Source organism: Chiloscyllium punctatum, chromosome 33, assembly GCF_047496795.1.
Source record: "Chiloscyllium punctatum isolate Juve2018m chromosome 33, sChiPun1.3, whole genome shotgun sequence".
Taxonomy (NCBI): domain Eukaryota; kingdom Metazoa; phylum Chordata; class Chondrichthyes; order Orectolobiformes; family Hemiscylliidae; genus Chiloscyllium; species Chiloscyllium punctatum.
Window position 1 is genome coordinate 54,332,190 of NC_092771.1, and position 14,010 is coordinate 54,346,199.

The 14,010-nt window shown below is 33.2% G+C and overlaps 1 long non-coding RNA gene across 2 annotated transcripts in view; it reads right to left on the reverse strand.

The window, feature by feature from the left end:
* Window positions 1–6,368: 6,368 nt before the first annotated feature.
* LOC140458548 (uncharacterized) overlaps window positions 6,369–14,010 on the reverse strand; it is a 90,968-nt gene continuing 83,326 nt past the window's right edge. For both annotated transcript variants that reach the window (XR_011953516.1, XR_011953517.1), the window contains 2 exons: window positions 12,556–12,625; window positions 6,369–9,401 (listed from right to left, as the gene is read on the reverse strand). This is a non-coding gene — a long non-coding RNA (uncharacterized lncRNA). The remainder of the gene's footprint in view (window positions 9,402–12,555; window positions 12,626–14,010) is intronic.

The window sequence follows — 14,010 nt, forward strand, 5'->3', positions numbered from 1 at the left end:
GTGAGACTGTGATGTTTGCTATGATTATTCATCCTGAAAACAATAAGACACGTACAAAGTGTTTTTCACCGAACAGTAATTAGGTGGTCTTGAAGACCATTACAAGTACTTTGATTTCAATAATGTTGAGCTGATTTCCATGATCTGGGAAATGTTTCACAACATTTTACCAAAATTCTGGATTGTAAGCATTCAATGAGTATTGTGTAAACACCCTTCACTTGTCGTCATTCTCAAGTGAGGTGTCTAATGACTCAGGCACTGGCTGGAAGTCAAGGTGCCAGGAAGTCTGCTTCAACCTCTCCAAAACACAGCTCTTGGGCTGGTTGTAACAGGATCTACCGAACCTTTCTGAGCTCTTTGACTGGGCTTTCCACTGTTTTCTGGAGCTGGTTACTTTGTCTTCTGTTTCCTTTCATTTGACCTTTTTAGCTCTGCTTTCCCCAGCTGTGGGAATATTTAGAAAGTTCAATTATGGGCCACAGGTCACTTGACCTTAGCAGACAGATAAAATATGGTTCACTTATTGTTGTAATAACGAATTGAGAATGAATCTTTGCATTTTAACAAATAAAATGTTTCAATTTTATCAGTGGTTTACAATGACATTGATTAGATAGTCATTAAGAGAGATCAACTGACAATGATAAGCTATTTGCAGGATTAATGAATTGAAAAAGGATACAGACGTACAGAGATTTTTTTGGAAGGCATTGCTTTTTCATTCTAATATCTTTGTTGTTCAAGAGGTCTATGTAGGTGTTCATTGGTTCTCTTGTCCAGATGCTACTTTATAATTCATATTGCTTTTATTGTGCCCAGAGTTTTGAGATTTGTATCAGATTAAGAAGAAAACGAGGAGCTATTAAAATGAGAACTTGAGTGAATAGAAAGCACAGTAGATTTAAAATACAGAGGAAACAGAGAGTATTTGCTCCAAATAAGCAATTTTTTTTAATGTTGAAAGTGCGGTGGTGGAAAAACACAGTAGACCAGGCAGCATCCATAGAGCCGGAGATTCCCGATGAAGGCTTATGCCTGAAACATGGTTTCTCCTGCTCCTCAGATGCTGCCTGACATTCTGTGCTATTCCAGCACCACATTCTTTACTCTGATCTCCAGCATCTACTTTCCTCACTTTCCAAATATTTGTAATGGACATGAACTGAAAATGTTAGCCTCGGCAGTTGAACAAAACCAAATTTACACTTTTTTGTGCAATATTTGGATTGAAAATTGTTTGTGATCATGCAACACTTTAGGACATATGAACACCTCTTCCGTTGGAATCCTTTGCCATTCATAATAAAGAATAACCACTGCTTTGAACAACCAGTATCGTGTGTAATTACTGAACTGAAATACCAGAGGACAACGTCTGCATTTATTGGAGGGAATGATAACCAAATCCTTACTGTGGCAGTGGGGATTGATCTCAGCAACAATCAGATAGTTACTCTGATCATTCCACTGAACAGTAATTAGATGGTCATGAAGACCTTTGTGTGGCCTCATGTTTAGTGTTTTGTGTGAGCAATGATTTAAAAAATATTGAGATATTTTACAAGATTTAGGAACACTGATAATCAAGTGTTAAAAGTATTAACTAAAGTCAACTTTTAAAAAGTTAGAATTGCTTAGAGAAACGCAATTAAACTATTGTAGAATCCCTGTTAGCACAATGTGGTAACAGGTCATTTCGTTTAAAAAAATGACCCTCCAAAGAGTAACCCAGCCAAACACTTTCCCAACCATATTCCTCTACATTTACTGCTGACTAAAATACACATCCCTGAACACAATGTGCAATTTATTATGGTCTGCTCACCTAACCTGCACGTCTTTGGATTGTTGGAGGAAACCACAGCAAAGTTACATAGACTTGGGGAGAATGGGTGAAGTACGCAAAGACAGTCACCGAGGATGGGATCAAACCGAGATCCCTGGCACTGTGAGGCAGCATTGTTAATGACTGAGCCAAGTGCAACTACATGCAATAAGTAAAATCAGTGAAAGGTATGCAAAGACAAATTTCAAATAAACACCCTCCGCTATTGTCAAAGCATGTAAAGTTTACATTCAATACGAATAGATGAATGGAAAACAAAAAAAAACTTCAAGAATTCACGAATGAAAAATAATTAGAAATTTAATTTGATCAAAGGTCATTCCAATATTTAGATGAATTGCAATTTTTAATAACAAATGTAGGTAATTAGCTGACTAATGAATAATTGGAAGTGTCATATGTTTACAGACGAAGAAAGCGACTTGTTTTCCACCCTTGTAACACAGCAGAATAACAATGTGAATGTCCGAAATGTTTGAATCGAGCTCTTTCGAACAAAAAACTAATCACTTATGATCACTTAGCTTTTTACCTTTAAGACCGCAACATTCTCAAATATTTTTCAGGAATTTAGAACCAGCAGAACTAGTTAATTTCTTTTCTTGGGAACCCGAAGAAGAGAATAAACAGCAGATCCTGTGAAGAAGTCATTCAATGCGAACATTCAACTGAAGACAACATTCCTTCTTTCTAAAAATGTTCAACTTTCAAAAATTCAAAATTTATTGTCATTGTTTAATGAAACAATAAAGAGATGCTGATGCTTTTTCATTGGATTTTGTTGCATGAAAAATGCTTAAGTCTTAAGTGTTAGCATTGAAGTGAAATATATTTACATGAATACAACTATGTTTCAACAGGTAAAATAAATATTGATTGTTACAATGAATGAGAGATTGTACACTGCAATACATATGAAGAATTAACATGATTCAATATTTCAAAAGCACTTTACTGTGATGTCGATTGAATATTTATTAAGATCAGTGAACTAAGGAATAAAACATAGTAGCTAGCTTTACGTATTAAAGAAAAAATGAGACATTCAGTGATTATTGAACAAAATTCTTTTCTGAACTCAAAAATATATGCAATATACAAATTGCGAATTTCTTTCACTGTATTCCTTGTAGAGATGGTACGTTGATTAATATTATAATCAAAGTGTCAGAATTAGGAAGAGAATTAATAGATCATGAAAATGAGCATGAAAATAAACAAACAATGAAGTCACTGCTGGGTGGTATATGAAGCGATTGTAATAATTGTGTCATTATTGTACAATGATGAATAATGTTGGAATTGAAACAACAAAAAATTCAACACTTCTTTTCTTACAATGCAATGAAAGCAATAATCATTTTGTAGCATGCATGATTGGAAAAAGCAGTCTTAATATGACATACAGTGGACTAACTTTTTTGCAAAACTGTAAGAAGTTCATAAATTCAAAATGTAGCGTTTGTTGAATTTGCAACAAAAATGGTTATAATTTGAATTATCTTTTGCACACACACAACAGAAGAGGAGCTTAAAGATTGTTAGAATATTTTTTAAAAAATGTTTCCAGTGTTATTGTATTACAGTCAATATCCATGATAAATTAGAATTATTGGTTTAAACAACATAAATTGTCATTAACGATTGAACTGAAATATAAGATATCAAATGCACTTACTGCATGGACGAGTAAACAAATGCTTACTGTTGTCATTAGTCTCAGGAACAATAAGATACTCAGGTTATTCCACTGAACAGTAATCAGCTGATGATGAATATCTTTGTGTCACTTTATGTGCACTGTTTTGTGTGAACATTGACTTCAAGAAAATTGAGATATTTACATGAATTAGGAATAGATTGGTAATTGGGTGTTAAGGATCTTATTTAAGATTAGACTTTTTAAATAGTTGATAGAATTGCTGAGCAAAACACACTTCAGACATCATGCAATAAATGAGATAAGTGATTATGAGAAATGAAGTTCAGTCACTTCAATAACTTCAGTCCGGAACAAGACCTGAATCAGTAGTATCGTTTATTACGCTGTTGCAAGAGGGGTGTGGTGTCCACTGTCCACAAGGCACACACACACACTGAATTTAACGAGTACACAATATTTATGTAATTCGTTTCTCTTCCCTCCTCCCATTGCTCCTCCCCTGTTTACAACTATTTCTAATCTAAACCGGCTGTTTATCTCTGAACTCATCCAGCCTCGTCCCTGACAAAATGTTTATCTCTGGCCTCACAAGGCCGTTTGACCACCTCCCTCTGTGGTATTATTGTTATTTATCCTTCTTCACTGCCATCTATTTCCATGCTAACCAAAGCATAATTTCTTTTTATTCTTTATTTACACCGAGCCTTATGACCTTTTTATGGTGTTATATTGTTCCTGCTGACGCGAGAAACAGATGCTTGTAACTGTTTGTACAGGTATATCTAGCTTAACCTGCACCCCTCCCCTCGCAGCACCTTAACTATTTGTCTATAACATCTCCCGTTATTTGCAGACACATTTCATACTTGTATGCACATTTTAGCTAATACAAAAGCAATTATATATTTCCTTCATATAGTTTTCATTCTTGTTAACTCAGCTCTTGGCTGAAACAATTATACACTGGTGCGAGTTCATTTACCTTGAATAAACAATTATGATTGCAGAAGTAACAGTGCTTTACATATATCCCACAGTGATAAATATGCAAAGTCAAATTTCAAATGAATGCACTTGGATATTTTCACAGCAGTTCAATCTCACATTAAAAATAATAGGTGAGTAGAAAATGAAAAAACAAATTTCACACAATTCATAAACATCAATACTTAAAAATTAATAAATAAAAAGAATTGGCATTTGTTTATTTGACTGAACAAGAAATGTATTTTTTCTCCTCATTTTTATAGCACTGGAGCATCAAGTTCTATGTACTGTTTGAACTCAGCTCTTCAGAACAAAAGAAAATAAATTAATATCATTACTTTGTATATTTCATCTGTATGACTGCAACATTCTGAAATATTTTCCAACGAATATTGATTGAGTGGAATTAGATACATTCTGTTATTAGTGACCTGAAGAAAATTAATAGCAAATACTGTGATTATTGGAATGAACAACAGATGGAAGCATATCTAATATTGAATTGAAAGGCAATTCATTTGATTCTTAGATATTTTCTAATCAACATTGAGAGCTGCTCTGGCACAACTCTGTGCAAGGTGGGAATTGAAACTGTACCTCCTGGTCTGGTAACAGAGACACTATCAGAGCTGTACAACATTCCTTCATAATGTTCCCAACCAGGCTGGGCAGGTCTATAATCACATGCTCACTGTGGTTACTCAAGTGAAAAATAATCAGATGTTTATTGTGATAATTGGATTGGAATTAAATGGATGGATCCTGTGTGTAATGTACTTAAAATTAAATAGTAATTTACAATAATGATGGGAGTTAACAGATGTCTTAATTAAATATGATTTTTATGATAATTTGTGGAATGACAACTTGACAGATTTGTGTGATTACTGTAAATTGATAAATAAAAATGAATACAATCATTCTACATGTTCATAATAGTTTCTCATTTTATAAAATGCAACGTAAATTTTGTTTGTTCTACACATAAATTGGAACAAAATGATGACTTGGTCAGTCAATGGGAGTAATCAGCTGAAGACAACTTTCATTGTTTCTGAAAATGTCTGATTTCTAAGAAGTCACCATTTCCTGTGATTGTTTAATGAAACAAGAAAGATCTCAATCCTTTTTTTGTGTACTTCAAAAAAATTCATTGGAATTTAAATAATTTTGCACAAGAAAAATATTCAACTATTATTGTGATTGGAAGCACAATAAATGTTAACATTGAAGTGAATTAAAATCAAATCATTTCAGGAGTGTTTCCAAGTTTAAAATGAAAAGCAATATTCACAATGATTGAGAGATTCTACATTGATAAGTTCTTGCAATAGCTATTATATGGAACCATAATTCCACACTTACATCCTTCGCCAAATTGAACAATTATTTGATATTAGCAACAAATTGATTTTAAAACTACTATTAATGAATTTAAGAATAATGAGGTATCTCATCTTACTATTCCACTGAGTAATGTGCAGAAATGAAGAGAAATATTGCAGTGTAAAGTAACTGGTGTTCTCTGAATATCAATGCCTGAGATGACTGTGATCTTTCAAATGAGCAAAAGTCAGATATTTACAAAGGATGTCGCAAGGGCAGTTATTGGTCTTTTCTGGGTGTATTGGCCCGACCAAACAGGTTTTTATATTGTAGCATTCACAATACGAAATATGGAAAATATTAATAACATGCTAACTTAGACTTCGTAACAAGCACAAAGTGCTGTGTAATTATTGTAATTGTTAATTGTTTCTAGAATATTGATAGATAAACTAACTTAATATTTTGAAAGCACTTTGTTCTGACATCAATTGCGTCATAATTAAGATTGATAAACAGGAAATTAATGTATAAAAAGTCGCTTTAATAATTATAAAAAATACTCAAACAATTGACACCGTTCAACATTGGGTTTTTTTGTTGAGTCATGTTTATTTTTTTTAATTTTTATCATGATAAATGTTTAGACATCTATGACAGAATAAGGAAGAAAATAATTAGACCAGGAAAGTGAGTACTATTGTGAACAAAAGGTCAAATAAATGACATTTGGTACAGAAAATTATTTTGCACAAAATGACTGATAATTACGTGATTATTGTTCATTGACAACTAATGCTGGAAGTAAAAGGAACAGATTCTAACATTTCCAAAGCTGGTTTTTTTTCTTATAATGAAATTAAAATACAAATCATTTTGTATCGATTTGAAAAAAGTGTCATTTAATGTGATATTTGAGATGAAGAATCGTTCTTTTTCCCCCAGTGTAGTCTTTTCAATAATTTAAAATTTAGTGTTATTTGAGCTAATGAACAAATGGGTGTACCTTCATTGTTTTCTTGCGTACAAAAGAAGCACAGTCAACAACATTTTTAAGTTTCGTAGAGTTAATTAGCAAAATGCATTGAAGCTATCATGCATGAAGTGAGATAAGTGAGAGAGAGAGACAAATTAAATGTTAAAATGAACACGTCGATATTTTGAAAGCATATCAATCTTATGAATTATGAATTGGTGGATGGAAAATAAAAACAAATTCCTGACAATTCAAGAATGAATAGTGATAAGAAATTTAATTTGTTCAAAGCACATAACAATATTTAGATGAATTGCAATATTTAGTTACAATTGTAGGTGATCAACTGACCAATGAATAATATGAAGTTGCATTTGGTTATTTTGCTGAAGAGGAATTTTGACTGTTTATTTTTTCATCTTTATAACACTAGAGAATAAGGATTTATGTGCTTGAAATGTCTGAACTAGGTTCTTTCAAACAGAGAAAAAAAATCAGTGAGTATCATTTCTTAGACTCTTCCAACTTTAAGATTGCAACATTCTCAATTACTTTTTCAAGGAATGTTGAACTAGCAGATATGATACGTTTTATTAGTGACCTGAAGAAAATAAGTAGTAGATATGGTGATGATTGAAATGCACTGCAGATTGAAGTATATTTCATGTTGTTTTGAAAAGCAGTTCAATCTCTGCCAGGTATTTTCTCATGAATATTTGGAGCTGCTCTGACACGTCTCTGCTGAAGGTGGGAATTGAAATCATTCCTCCTGATCTTGTCGTAGAGACACTGTTAGAGCTCCACAAGGACCCTTCATAATGTCCCCACCCCCGGAAGGGTAGGACCATAGTCACATGCTAACTGTGGCATCACAAATGAAAACAAATCAGATGTTTATTGTAATAATTTGTATGGGAATTAATTACATATTTCCTGTGTGTAATGAACTGACAAAATGAATTAGTAATTTATAGTAAAGTTGTAACAAAGCAATAATGACTTTAATTAAATATGAATCTCATGAAGATCCATGAGAGGAAAAGAAGCCTAATCATTTGATCATTGTACACTGATGAACAAAAATCAATCAAATAGTTCCATATGTTCAAAGCAAGTTTTCACAGAATAAAAAGAAAATTAAAATGCTTTTGCAACATAAATGAATAGGAAAATAAATGAATTTGTCACACAATATGATTATTCATCCGAAGACAACTTCCCTTCTTTCCCAAAATGTTCAAATTCCCAAAGTTCAAAATGTACTGTGACTATTTCATGGAACAATAGAGATATTAGCTCCTTTTGTTGAACTTCAAAACGTCACAAGAACTTTAAATTATTTTGTTCCATGAAAAATGATTAACTTGTATCGTGTTTATAAATACAGTAAATGTTAACATGTAAGCGAAACATAATTAAATCAATTCAACTTTTGTTAGGGTTAAAATAAAAATTGATATTTACAACACACACTGCAAATCTTTACATTATTTCATGCATGAGCCATAATTCCACAGATATACCCTGAACTATATTGAACAATGATTAGATAATAGCAGCAATTGGATTGTCAAAATTCTATTAAATTCTAATTTAAGAATACTGAGAAATCTTAGTTGATTATTTCACTGAACAATGCGGAGAAACGACCAGGAATTATTCTAATGAAAAGTCATTACAGTTTTCTGAACGCTTCAGGCTGAGATTACCGTGATCATTCAAATGAGCAATCATCAAATATTTACAATGAGGCATCGAATGGGAAGTCATTGGTTCCATTATGGGATCGTTCAGCTGAACAGTAAATTGATTTTTATATTGTAGGGTTCATACTCAGAAACAATTGATGCAATTAAAATGCGATTCTCACTATATTTGTTAGAAAGATTAACTCCAATAATTGTGCAATTATCATAATGGCAGTGACTGGAAAAATAACATTATAATCTGAAAAAATAAATTGATTTAATATTCTAAAAGCACTTTGCTGTGATGATTATTGGATATTCATTAAGATCGGTAAACTGAGGAATACAATATAATGGCTAGCTTTATGGATTCACAAAAATGAGCATTTCAGTTATTATTCAGCAGAATTGTTTTTGGGTCAAACATGCAGGATTACAAGAATGACATGTTACCATCCATTGGTTTGCTTCTTGAGACGTACTTTTAATTTATATACTTTTGATCATGACCAATGTTTCGATATTCCTGTCAGAAGTAGGATGTTAATAAGTAGATAGTGAAAGTACGTATGACAGTGAACGTAAGATACAGGGAACTTCCATAATTTTGTGATGATTGTACATTGATAAATAACTTTGGAGTAAAAAAAGTAAATCAACATGTTCAAAGCAGTTTTTTTGCTCATAACAAATTGAAAATTTAAAAAAATCATTCTACAGTGTACATGATTTGAAAACGCATCAGTCACCAGTCACAAAAAATATCGGCGCGAGACAATAAGACCCTTATGAAGGGTATTCTACTCAACAGGAATTCGAGGACCTTGAACATCTTCATGTCGTTCTTGCAAAGAACACTCTTATTATTCCTAAAGTTTTATTATCGTAAATATTTCAACATTTGTATCAGAACTAGGAAGAAAATGAGAAGCGATTCACATGAGTATTTTCATGAGTGAAAGTCAAAATAAAATTACAGTGCCATCTTTCATTATTTTCTCTGAATAAGCAGATAAAGATTTTAAAGGTGCAAGCTCAAAATGTTTTCACCTACAGGTTGTACTAAGCCAAAATACATCATTTTATTTTGCGATACTTCAACTGGATTGGAAATCTGCTATGTATGCTGACGTTAGCGTCCTCGCTCATTTGTAATAAAGCATTGTTATTGGTTTTAGTGAAATATTTCATGTGCAATTACTGAAGTGATATGTAAGAAATCAAGTGCATTTATTGGATGAAACTGCTCACCAAATGTTTATTGTGGTTCTTGTTCTCAGAAACAATAAGATACTTACTCAGGTTTAACTCTGGAGCAGTAATTAGATGACCAGGAAGACATTTGTGCAGCTGTGTGTGCCGTGGTCAGTGAGCATTTTTTTCAATTGCAACTATATTTTAAGAATATAGGAAGGGATTAATAATCGTGTGTTAAAGATCTTAATTAAAGTCATATTTTCTTTTAAAAATTACGAGAATTCCTTTGTGCAACAACAATTTGGAGATCTCGGTATTGGACTAGGGTGGACAAAGTTAAAAATCACATGACACTAGGTTATAGTCCAACAGGTTTATTTATAAGCACTAGCTTTCAAGGCTATGGCTCTGCATCAGGTGATCTGGTCTTTTAGGAGAGACACTACTAGAGATACACAAGTGCCTTTCATTATCGTCCCAACAAGGAAGGTTGGGATTATAATCAATGGGATTACTCAAATGAAAACTAACCAGTGTTCATTCCGATAATTGGGCTGGGAATTAATTCGACTGTTTCTGTGTAATGGACTGAGAATGAAATAGTAATTCACTATAATAATGGTACTAAGCACATATGCTCTTACTTACAAATTAATATCAGAATAATTGGAAGCAAGATAAATCGGCATGAGCTTATTGTAAATTTATAAAAAATACAACTGCTGAATATGTTTAAAGCAGTTTTTCTTATAAAGAAAAAGATACAACAGAGTGTTACAAGGTGATATAAATTTAAGGTGATGGGTGGAAGGTATAGGGGAGATGCCAGGGGTGGGTTCTTTACCCAGAGAGTGGTGGGGGCATGGAATGCGCTGCCCGTGGGAGTGGTAGAGTCAGAATCATTGGCGACCTTTAAACAGCATTTGGATAGGTACATGGATGGGTGCTTAATCTAGGTTAGAAGTTCGGCACAACATCGTGGGCCGAAGGGCCTGTTCTGTGCTGTATTGTTCTATGTTCTATGTTCTATGTTCTATAATGAGAATGTTTAGCAGTCGGATGGAATCGGAAGAAAATGTCATTCACTGTAACTATTTAGCTGCAGACATCTTCTCTTCCTTCCACAAATGTATAACTTGCAACAATTCCAAATGTATTCTAATTGATAAAGGAAAGAGCAAACACCTGTAAATTCTATTTTTTGTTTACAAAAAAGTCACAAATTTAAATAAGCTTACTGTGATCAGAATTACAATAAATCTTTGTGTTGAAGAAAAATATAATCAAATCAAATCAAAATATACATCGATATTCACAATAATCAGTTTATGTACTGAGCCATATTTCCACTTTTCTATCCCTGACTGGATTGATCAATGGTTAGATATTAGCAATAACTAAATTATTAATATGCTGTCAGTGAACTGAATATTAATGAGAAACTTCACATTGCCGTTTGAACGAGCAATGTGACAAAATAAACAAAATAAACAAAATTGGTGAAATGTCATTAGATATCTCTTAATCGATGAGGCTGTGATTACTTTGATTGTTGAAATGAGTAGTATTCCAATATTTCCAATGAGCATTGGATGGGAAATTGATGCTTTTTGGTGTAGAGCTGAAATTTTTTTTATTGTAGTATTGGCAGTAATAATCAATGGATTAAATTATGATGCGCATCACACCTTACTGAATATTTTCAAGTTTTCTAACAGGTTTCTAGGCCAATCTTCAATTTAAAAAGGGTAATTTTGGCTCAGCACATCAATAACTGCAAATATTTTCAACACATCTCCAAAGTTATTAATCTTATAATTTAAAAAAATCAAAAAAATTACCTCTGTAAATGTCATTGACTCTATCTTTAGATTATCGTCAAGTTTGTTCTCTACTTATTTTCTTCCTATTTCTGACACCAGTGGCTAAATATTGATTAGATTAAAATGTCGTATGAGTGAGGTATTAGATTTCTCTGAAAGATCTGTGCAGCACAGGAATGGGTCCTTTGGCCCGTAACGTTGTGCTGAATATAATGCAAAAGAAACTCATCCCTTCTGCCTATCCTTGGTCCATATCCGTCCAAATTATCTAAATGAACATTAAATAGCCTTAATGTATCTGCCTCCACCACCAACCCTTGAAGTTCATTCCAGACACCTACCACTCCCTGTGTAAAAAGTAAATGCCCCTCACATGCCCCTTGAACTCCCCCCCCCCCCCCCCCCCCCCCGCAACCTTAAATGCATGCCTCATAGTTTTGACGTTTCAACTCTGGGGAGAAACTTCCTGACTGACAACGCTACCTATGTATCTCCTGATTGCATAGACTTCAATCAATTCTTCCCCTCAGCCACCACCACTCCACAAAAAAGCAGCCTCTCCAAATCCAGGCAACATCCTGGTAAACGCCCTCTGTGCCATCTCCAAAGCCTCCATACCCTTCCTGAAATGTGGCGAACAGAAGTGAATACAATACTTTAAGTATGCCTTAACCAAAGTCTTACAAAGTTGCAAAATGATATCCTGACTCTTGTAACCAGTTCCCTGACGAATAAAGGCAAGCATGCCATTTCTCTTCCTTACCACCCTATCTACTTGCATGGACACTTTCAGGGAGCCATGGTCTTCAAAACCAACATCCCTTTGAACAACAAAGCTGTTCAGGGTCCTGCCATTAACTATCTACTTTTCCTTAATATTTGAGCTCCCAAAGTGTGACACCTCATACTTGTATGGATTAAGCTTTACCTTTAATTTCTCTGCCCATAGCTGCAGTTTATCTTTTTCCTGCTGCATTCTTTGACAACCTTCTATATTATTCACAACTGCACTGAACTTTGTATCATCTGCAAGCTTATTAACTCACCCAATTAGGTTTTAATTCATGTCACTTCTATATATTTGTATCGTAACCAGAAGGGTTCCAGTACAGATCCCTGTGGAAAAAAGACAGAAAATGAGGGAAATTTCTTGAATAAATGAGGTTTTTTCAATGACAAAACAATTCTGATGAATAATCTCTGAAGTTGTGATTTTTGTTTTAAATTAACCCAATATTTTAATTCTCAGTTTACTGATCTTAATGAATATCCAGTACAACCTGCTTTGAATATATTGAATCATTTTAAGTGTTGAGTTCTAACATTAATTATTATTTGATTGTCATTTCAATTCTCACACCATCATGAGATTCACATTTTAGTTGAATCCATTATTTCTTAGTGCCAGTATCATAATGAAATATTAACATTCTTTTCAGGTCAACACACCTGCAATCAACCAGAGTTTTCTCACCCAACACTCATAGTAACTATCTCATTCTCTTTCATTTGAATTCTCGTATTAATGGAAGGATTATTAATCAGCCTTATCAATTAAGAGATGGCTAATTATTTTTCACTTCAATATTTCAGTTTTTTCAGATATACTGCACAATTACATTGCAATAAGGATTTTCTTATCAACCTTAAATTTGGTTGCAGCCATTTTAAAACTAATTATTGCTAATGTCTAACTGGTAATCATTGTTTAAATGCAATATATCCAGCTGTCGATGTGGAACAATGACTCAATACATCAACTGACAAACAATATTGCACTCTACAATCTCGTAATCTTAGCAAAATAATTTTCAGTGCAGAAGCTTAGTTGGATTGAATTGGCTGTGAGCAAAAATACATTCTGAGGAAGGGTCACTGGACCCAAAGTATTAACACTGAATGATTCCCACAGATGCTGCCAGACCTGCTGTGTTGTTTTCCAGCAATTACTGATTTTGTTTCTGAGTTCCAGCATCCACAGTTTTTTGCGTTCTTGTACTGATTGTATTTCACTTCAATGCTAACATTTCTATATTTCTGATTATTACAAAAGAGCTAACTATTTTTCACATTAAACATTATTTAAATTTCATGTGTTTCTTGTGTACACAAACCAGAATTAACAAATGTTTGATCTATTCTTTTACAATAAATCTTGAATTCTTAGAAATCACAATTTTGTGAAACTGAGGAAAGTTGTCTTTCGCTGAGTAGTCACGTTGAATGGCGAATGCTTTGTTTCCAAATCATGTGAGTTACAAAGCAGGTCAATGTTAATTTATGTGTATGAATAACTGCAACAAACATATTGAATTATTTGATTATCATGAGACTTATATTTATTTAAGATCATTGTCGCTTCGTTCCATCATTATTAGAAATTAGGAATTCTTTTTATCCATAACACACTGGAAGTGTCTAATATAATCCTAGTCCAATTATCACGATAAATATCTGAGCAGTTTTCCCTGTGAGTAACCACAGAAAGTATGTGATTATAG